Here is a 7,500-nt window from a genome sequence, read left to right as displayed (position 1 = left end):
TATACGAAAAGTTTAACAATAATCCGTATGTCAGTCGATGATTCAATAGGCTACCGTCGACATGGGCACGTAGCCGCATCCACTCTTCGTTTCCAACCTCAAAGCGAGCCTCCAGGTGGGTCCTCGGCCCATTACTAACTCCCAACGACAGATCTGATCAATCTGCCTGGGCCACGATTTCTTAGGTCGTCTCACGGGGCTTCTCTACCCAGGTTTATCTCCTGAGAAGACAACCTGGTGGACAAGGTCATTCTCGTGGAAGAGAGCAAGGTGCCCGTAAAACCTGTGTTGGCGGTTCCAGATTGTGCAAGTAACAGGTCCTATCCTGGTTTCAAGGTGTAACTGTTGGTTGGACATATACCCTTGCTACCTGTACCCTATGATCCGACGTAAGGACCAGTTGCAAAAGGCATCACGACAGGACTGCAAGGCACGGGGTAGAGTCCTGGATTCACCTCCGTATAGAACTGGCAGTATCAGGGCCTTGAAGACTCGTAGCTTGGTCCTTCTGCACAGGTACTAGCATCCCCAAGAATTCTTGGCGAGTGAGTTCATGGCACCTACTGCCAGGCCAATCTGTCCACCAACTTCCTGGCATGACAGCCCAGACTCATGGGGCTACACACCAAGTTACGTAAAGCTCTGGGACTTCAATATCACAAGGATATTGAAGTTGGTCTCAAGCGTGTACCGACTGAACAGATTTTCTTTAGCAAGCCTCCGAAATCCTGGATCTTGGTCTTAGTCAGAGACCTTAAGACTCAAGAACCTCATCTTGTTGCTAAATGCATTAACAACCACTACTAAGGTTCCCCGTGAAAGGTAACATCACCAGCTAAGCCAAGGTCAGTGTTCCTCCATAATGCCTTAACTGTACCCATTCACCAGTCTATGCAAGTATTAAAAAGTGTTGATGCAAAAGCACAGTCCTACTCGCTCCTGCATTCAAAGGGAAGAAGCTAGAAAGACCCTTGCCATACATTTCAGCACTCTCAGTACCGTTATACAGACTGGTCATTAACAAAATACCCAGTGCGATCTAAGGCTTGGTAGGAAGGGCAATGAGTATTTACTAAGGGCCTTGGACCGCTTCAACAAGTTCCCTTGTCCCTTGTCGTGTCCAAGTAATGCTCTGACCAGATGATACCACACGATATTTATTTTGGCTATACAAATGTTTCCCATAATAAATCAACTTCTTGTTAAGATGAAATTATCTGTCGTTCGGTATCGGATTTGTCCAGCAAGAGTCTGCTTGAAATGTTTTATGTTTTATAACAGATTAACTACTTGTGTTACTTGGTTGTAACAAATATTTTGTTGTCATTGTAATATCTATATTCTATAAACTTTTAATGACTCCTCCTTCAATTGTTATTTAAATATGATTCAGTGGTGTTTGACGTCCCAACTCACACAAGCCTGATATGAAGGCTTTGGTAAATATGTTTAAATATAAGCTGCAAAGTAATGCTTAACCTATTGTTTGTGCCCATAAATAGAACTGAAGTATTAAAACTTCTCACTGTGATTGTCACTATCTATGCCCAGTAATTGTAAATTGCCGACTGGTTCTTTTTGCTACCGGCGTCTTGCAAGAAAACAGTAGTGTGTGAGATGTAACCAAGCAATATTGTGCAACAGCCAGTTAGCATCTTCCAGAACATACAAACATTCCAAAGCTACATCTACAGATTCCCAAGTCTGTATACCCTCCTTTTTTTATTAATCGGCTGATTGCACATCCAACGATAATTGGTCGAGACATGAGAAATACGAAAGGGAAGTGTATCGTATTTAACATTAAATTATAAGAAACGACATTAGGAATTCATTGTATAGATAAAGGAAAACCTCGTAAATGATTTTCATGAATAGTGATAATGTAAGTGAAATATAAAAATCGCAATTAATAAACGTGTCACGGTATAAACGTCTCAGATTAATAAACGTGTTATGGAGGAATAACTGATTGTGTAGTACACTAACACTAAATTTTGTAAGTGTGTAACCACTTCGTCTGTAACCATACAAAATGGTATATCTTTTTCTTGATCCAAATAATTGATGTAATTGAAGGCGACGCGTTGTCACGCGTCAAAGCAAGTCACCGACGAACATTTTTTATCCAAATTAAAGTTAAAGATAATCTTTTTTTCCTTGCGAATGAAAAATATTATATGGGGCGCGTCGATAAAAATGCTTACAATTAATTAAATACAGAACTCTTTTCATTCACATATCATCATATATTACATTTCGCTTTGGCAAAGAACATACGACAAAAGTCTTGAGTTGTTTATAGAATAAGGAAATATGTAACATGACGTGGTTTACATCGCATTTTCATCATATTTTTTCTGCAACGTGATGTAACATTCGTTTAAATCAGTAGCATAGGAACACTCGTCTTATAGTAATGCTGAAACCCACATACCCATAAAAGGACGAAAATACCGTACGTAGGAAACCCAAGCTATTAATTAAAAACACGTATTGTTTGCTTTCATCCCTCGGCGGCTGCGGTGACGGTGTGTTGCTTATGTCGGCCGCAAATACACAACATTGGGCTGAGGAGGCGATTCAGGCGAAGACCCCCACGGGCTGAATGTCACATATGTGTCACGGATAGCGGCGGTGTTTTCTCTCTGTCAAATTTGGGATTTACGCCACAGTGAAGCAATCCCCGAGAGGAATTCGTCTGCTGTAAAGATAGATCGACATTGGAGAAGGTCAAGGCGAGAGAGCCGAGATAAGTGCTTGTGAAAGAGGAGGAGCTGGAATAGCGAAGGAAAGGGGGAGATTTAACAGAAAATAAAGGAAGGGAAAGAAGAAGATAAGATAGGAAAATAAGAGAAAGAGCGTCAGACAAAATAAACATCGTGATTAAAGACCCGAGTTTCTTACGCCACTGCCCGCAATCTGAGTTTTCTTCACTGGTTGGACTTGAAGAGAGTGTAATGCCTATCTTGGTTCTGGCTACAAGGTAAGGGTTTCTCGGATTATTCCATGTCTCTTTGTGATTGTGACTAATATTGTTTTCTCTATTTGATATTGATTCAAGGGGATCTTTTATTTTAGATGGGTAGAATGCCAGTTGGTTTTTACTTTGTAATAATAGTTTGGCATGTTTTCATAACAGATGTTTTAGATTGTGGCTCCAAATTATTCAATTTACCCTTTGAACCTTTGATAATCTCAAAGCAAGTATTCTGAAGCTTTCATACCAAACTTGTGAAGAGGGAGATTGAATCCATTTTGGTATCTGTAGTGTGAAAGGAGTTACTTTTATTTGTTAGCAAAGAAAAGTAGCAGTTGGGCTTGAGGTGTTGTTTCTCATTAGATATTCATAAATTATTCAGGTGTATTCTCTTTTTCATCATTTTACTGATCTGTCTCTAAAGTCCCAATAAATATCCTGTAATGTATTATAGAATGTTCAACTTGTTATATATGTGTGTTTGGTGCTTTATAATGTCCAAAAGGATTTTAGATTGAATTTAGTGTATTAACAATACACATTGATATTTACTAACTCATCCTCAGGTACTTGTAATCACTTGCTCATATACTTTCTTCCTTAATTTTCTCTCTGGTCTTTTGATGCACATTCACAGATTTTCTCATGCATCAGATTTAGGCCTAATCTGCATAGTGTATGATTATAAGTAGTCTATTTTGTGTCAACCCATATGTATTCAGGATAGTTACTATCCCATTGTTAAACCACAAAACCTCAAAAAGGTGAATAAGAATTACTATGCTTAGATAATGCTATAAAGAGTGTTAATCATGTTATTTTAACCCAAGGCCGCTGGGAAAATGTTGCGTTCACTTTAGTAATATTTTGTTAAATGTCTGCATAGATGCCTCTGCTAGTGGTTACCCACAGAGTCAATTAGTACACCATGTGACCCCACCTGATTTCATCTTTCCTTTAATTTTTGGGAAAAGTGTTTTTATTACTAATGCTATCAATATTTATGCTGTTATTTTCAATATAAGCATCATCAGTACTATAGTGTTATTGACAGTACTATCAGCAATATCAAATACCAGAATATATTATCGAAAAGCAAGGAAAAGGGTAAACAGGTGAGATAGGTAGTTCTCGTAATTGGCTCATTGGTTACTTAGTACTTATGCAGCCATCTATATGTAAAACAATTACTAATTTAAACACAGTGGGCATGGTACTTATGCACATGACATCCCCGATGGCATATGTTTAATAGTATATTGAAATGATGTTTTTTATAATACACTTGCTATGGTATTAGTTGTTATTATTTAGTTATTTGTTTGTTTATTTATTTATTTATTTATTTATTTATTTGTTATTTATTTATTTATTTATTTATTTATTTATTTTTTATTTTATTATTATTATTATTATTTTTATTTATTTATTTATTTTTATTTTTTATTTTTTTTTTTGTCATAGTTACTTAGTAACCAGGAACAGGTTTTTGAACCTCTAATGGATGCAGAACAAACTGGGACAACTTAAGAAGTAAATAGTAGGAAATCTGCCCATTACTTTTTAGATATTCACTCTGTTTTTATTATAAATGCCCCAAATGCATTATGGAGATCACTGCTGTTTATGATTTTAGTGTACATCCTATCTCCAATTTAAAAAAAATTCTTGATTTATTTATTTTTGCTAATAGGAATAATCTAATGATGAAGGTGATATTGCCAAAGATTATCATTTTAACTGTTTTTGTCATAGTTCATTATGATATTTATTGTTATTATGTCATTGTTATTATTTGTTTGCATTGTATTGTAATGATTTTAACTATTATTAATGTTGTTATAATAATAATATTATTATTATTATTGTTATTTTTATTATATTTATAATTATCATTATTATTATTATTAGTATTATTATTATTATTATTATTATTATTATTATTATTATTATTATTATTGTTATAGATTTTTTATTACTGCTAATATTGTGAATAGTACTGCTTTTATTATTGTTATTGTTATTGTTGTAATTATGAATAATATTGGTATTATTATTATTATTATTATTGTTTTTATTTCGTTTGTTTCTATTATCATCATTTTCATTATCTTACTATTGTTAATGTTTCTGTTGTTAATTTTCCTATTGCTATTAGTTTATTAGGTTAATTTGTACTGTATGGATGCATTAAGTTATGGCAAATTGAATATGATATTCTTGCTGAGGACTATACAAGAAGTAATTTGCTGGCATCAACGGAAGCGCCACACTCAGTGCTCCCGAGCTTCTGCTTTATATTGCCGTGCATACCAAGGTGAAGACAATATTTCCCAGAGGGTGTTGGGGGGTAGAGCCCACCATCAACCCTTCCCTTGAGCAGTCACCCAGTCATGGTAACTTAGATTGATGAATAAATTTAGTGACGTGTGGAGTTTGGGAATTACTGTTTTGAACATATGGATTATTATTATTAATATTATTATTATTTATTTATTTATTTTTCATAAATTATTGTTATGAATAATAGGTTTATCCTTACGGTGTGGAAGCACTAAGTTAGGACAAATTGAATATGATATTCTTATAGATTACAAAAAGTCCTTAGTACAAGAAATAATTTGCAGACATGAATAGTAACTCTGCAAATAAAGGAAAAGTGCTGCTCTCAACCTAAGTCCACACGTAGCTCTATCAGCTCTATCTTGCTGTGCATACTGAGGTGAAGACAATGTTTCCCGGTGGGTGAGCCCCCAATCAACCCTCCCCTCGGGTAGTGCCTGAAGGTTACTGCCAGTCATAGCAACTTAAATTGATGAATAAATATTTTGATGTGGAGTTGGGGACTTAGTCACTGGCATGTGTGCCCATACTGTAAAGAATTACCTATTATTATTATTGTTATTATTATTATTATTATTATTGTATTACTATTACTATTGTTATCATTATCGTCAATATTATTATTAGCAATGTCATTTTTATTATAGCTGTTTGATTATTATAGTTATTGTTATTATTATTGTTATTATTATTATTATTATTGTAGTCATTGTTGTTGTTAATATAATTGTTAATGTTATTGTTGTTATTATTATTGTTGTTGTTGTCATTATTATTATTAATATTGTTCTTGTGATGATGATTGTTATTGTTATTATTATCGATATTATTATTATTATTATTGTTATTACTATTATTGTTGTTATTATTATCACATCATCATCATCATCATCATCATCATCATCATCATCATCATCATCATCATCATCATCCTTATTATTATTATTATTATTATCATTATTATTATGATCATTATTATTATTATCATTGTCATTATTGTTATTGTTATTGATATTGTCATCATTGTTGTTATTATTATTATCATTATTATCATTGATATTATTAATACTGTTGTTATTATTTTTCATATTGTTGTTAATACTATTAATGTAATTATTGTTATGTTTTTTGTTATTATTATTATGATGAGGATAATTATTATTATGATGATGATGATGATGATGATGATCATCATCATCATCATCATCATCATCATCACCATCATCATCACCATCATCATCATCAGCATCATTATCAATATTATTATTATTATTGTTATTATTGTTGTTATTATTATCATTATTATTATGATCATTATCATTATTATCATTGTCATTATTGTTATTGTTATTGATATTGTCATCATTATTGTTGTTATTATTATTATTATTATTATTGTTATTATTATTGTTATCATTATTATCATTATTATCATTATTAATATTGATATTATTGATACTGTTATTATTATTTTTATTGTTGTTAATACTATTAATGTAATTATTATTATGTTTTTTGTTTTTATTATTATGATGAGGATTATTATGATGATGATGACCACCACCCCCACCACCACCACCACCACCACCAGCACCACACCACCACCACCACACCACCACCACCACCACACCACCACCACCACGACCACCACCACCACCACCACCACCACCACCACACCACCACCACCACCACACCACCACCACCACCACCACCACCACCACCACCATCACCAGCACCACCACCACCAACACCACCACCACCACCACCACACCACCACCACCGCCACCACACCACCACCGCCACCACCACCACACCACCACCACCACCGCCACCACACCACCACCACCACCACCGCCACCACACCACCACCACCACACCACCACCACCACCACCGCCACCACACCACCACCACCACCACCGCCACCACACCACCACCACCACCACCACACCACCACCACCACCACCACCAACATCACCACCACCACCATCACCACCACCACCAACATCACCACCACAACCACGACCACCACCACGACCACCACCACCACCACCACCACCACCAGCACCACACCATCACCACCACACCACCACCACCACCACACCACCACCACCAGCACCACCACACCATCACCACCACCGCCACCACACCATCACCACCACAACCACCACCACCACCA

At 35.5% G+C, this 7,500-nt stretch overlaps 1 protein-coding gene across 1 annotated transcript in view; it reads left to right on the top strand.

The window, feature by feature from the left end:
* Positions 1–2,497: 2,497 nt before the first annotated feature.
* The window catches only part of GTPBP1 (GTP-binding protein 1), a gene marked incomplete at its 3' end in the record, with an annotated part of 23,957 nt that continues 18,954 nt past the window's right edge, over positions 2,498–7,500 (top strand). The window contains 1 exon segment of the mRNA XM_070131311.1: positions 2,498–2,986.

This window comes from Penaeus vannamei, chromosome 16, assembly GCF_042767895.1.
Source record: "Penaeus vannamei isolate JL-2024 chromosome 16, ASM4276789v1, whole genome shotgun sequence".
In the NCBI taxonomy this organism is placed as follows: Eukaryota; Metazoa; Arthropoda; class Malacostraca; order Decapoda; family Penaeidae; genus Penaeus; species Penaeus vannamei.
The sequence above is the reverse complement of the archived record's forward strand: the minus strand, read 5'-3'. Positions and strand labels throughout refer to the sequence as shown.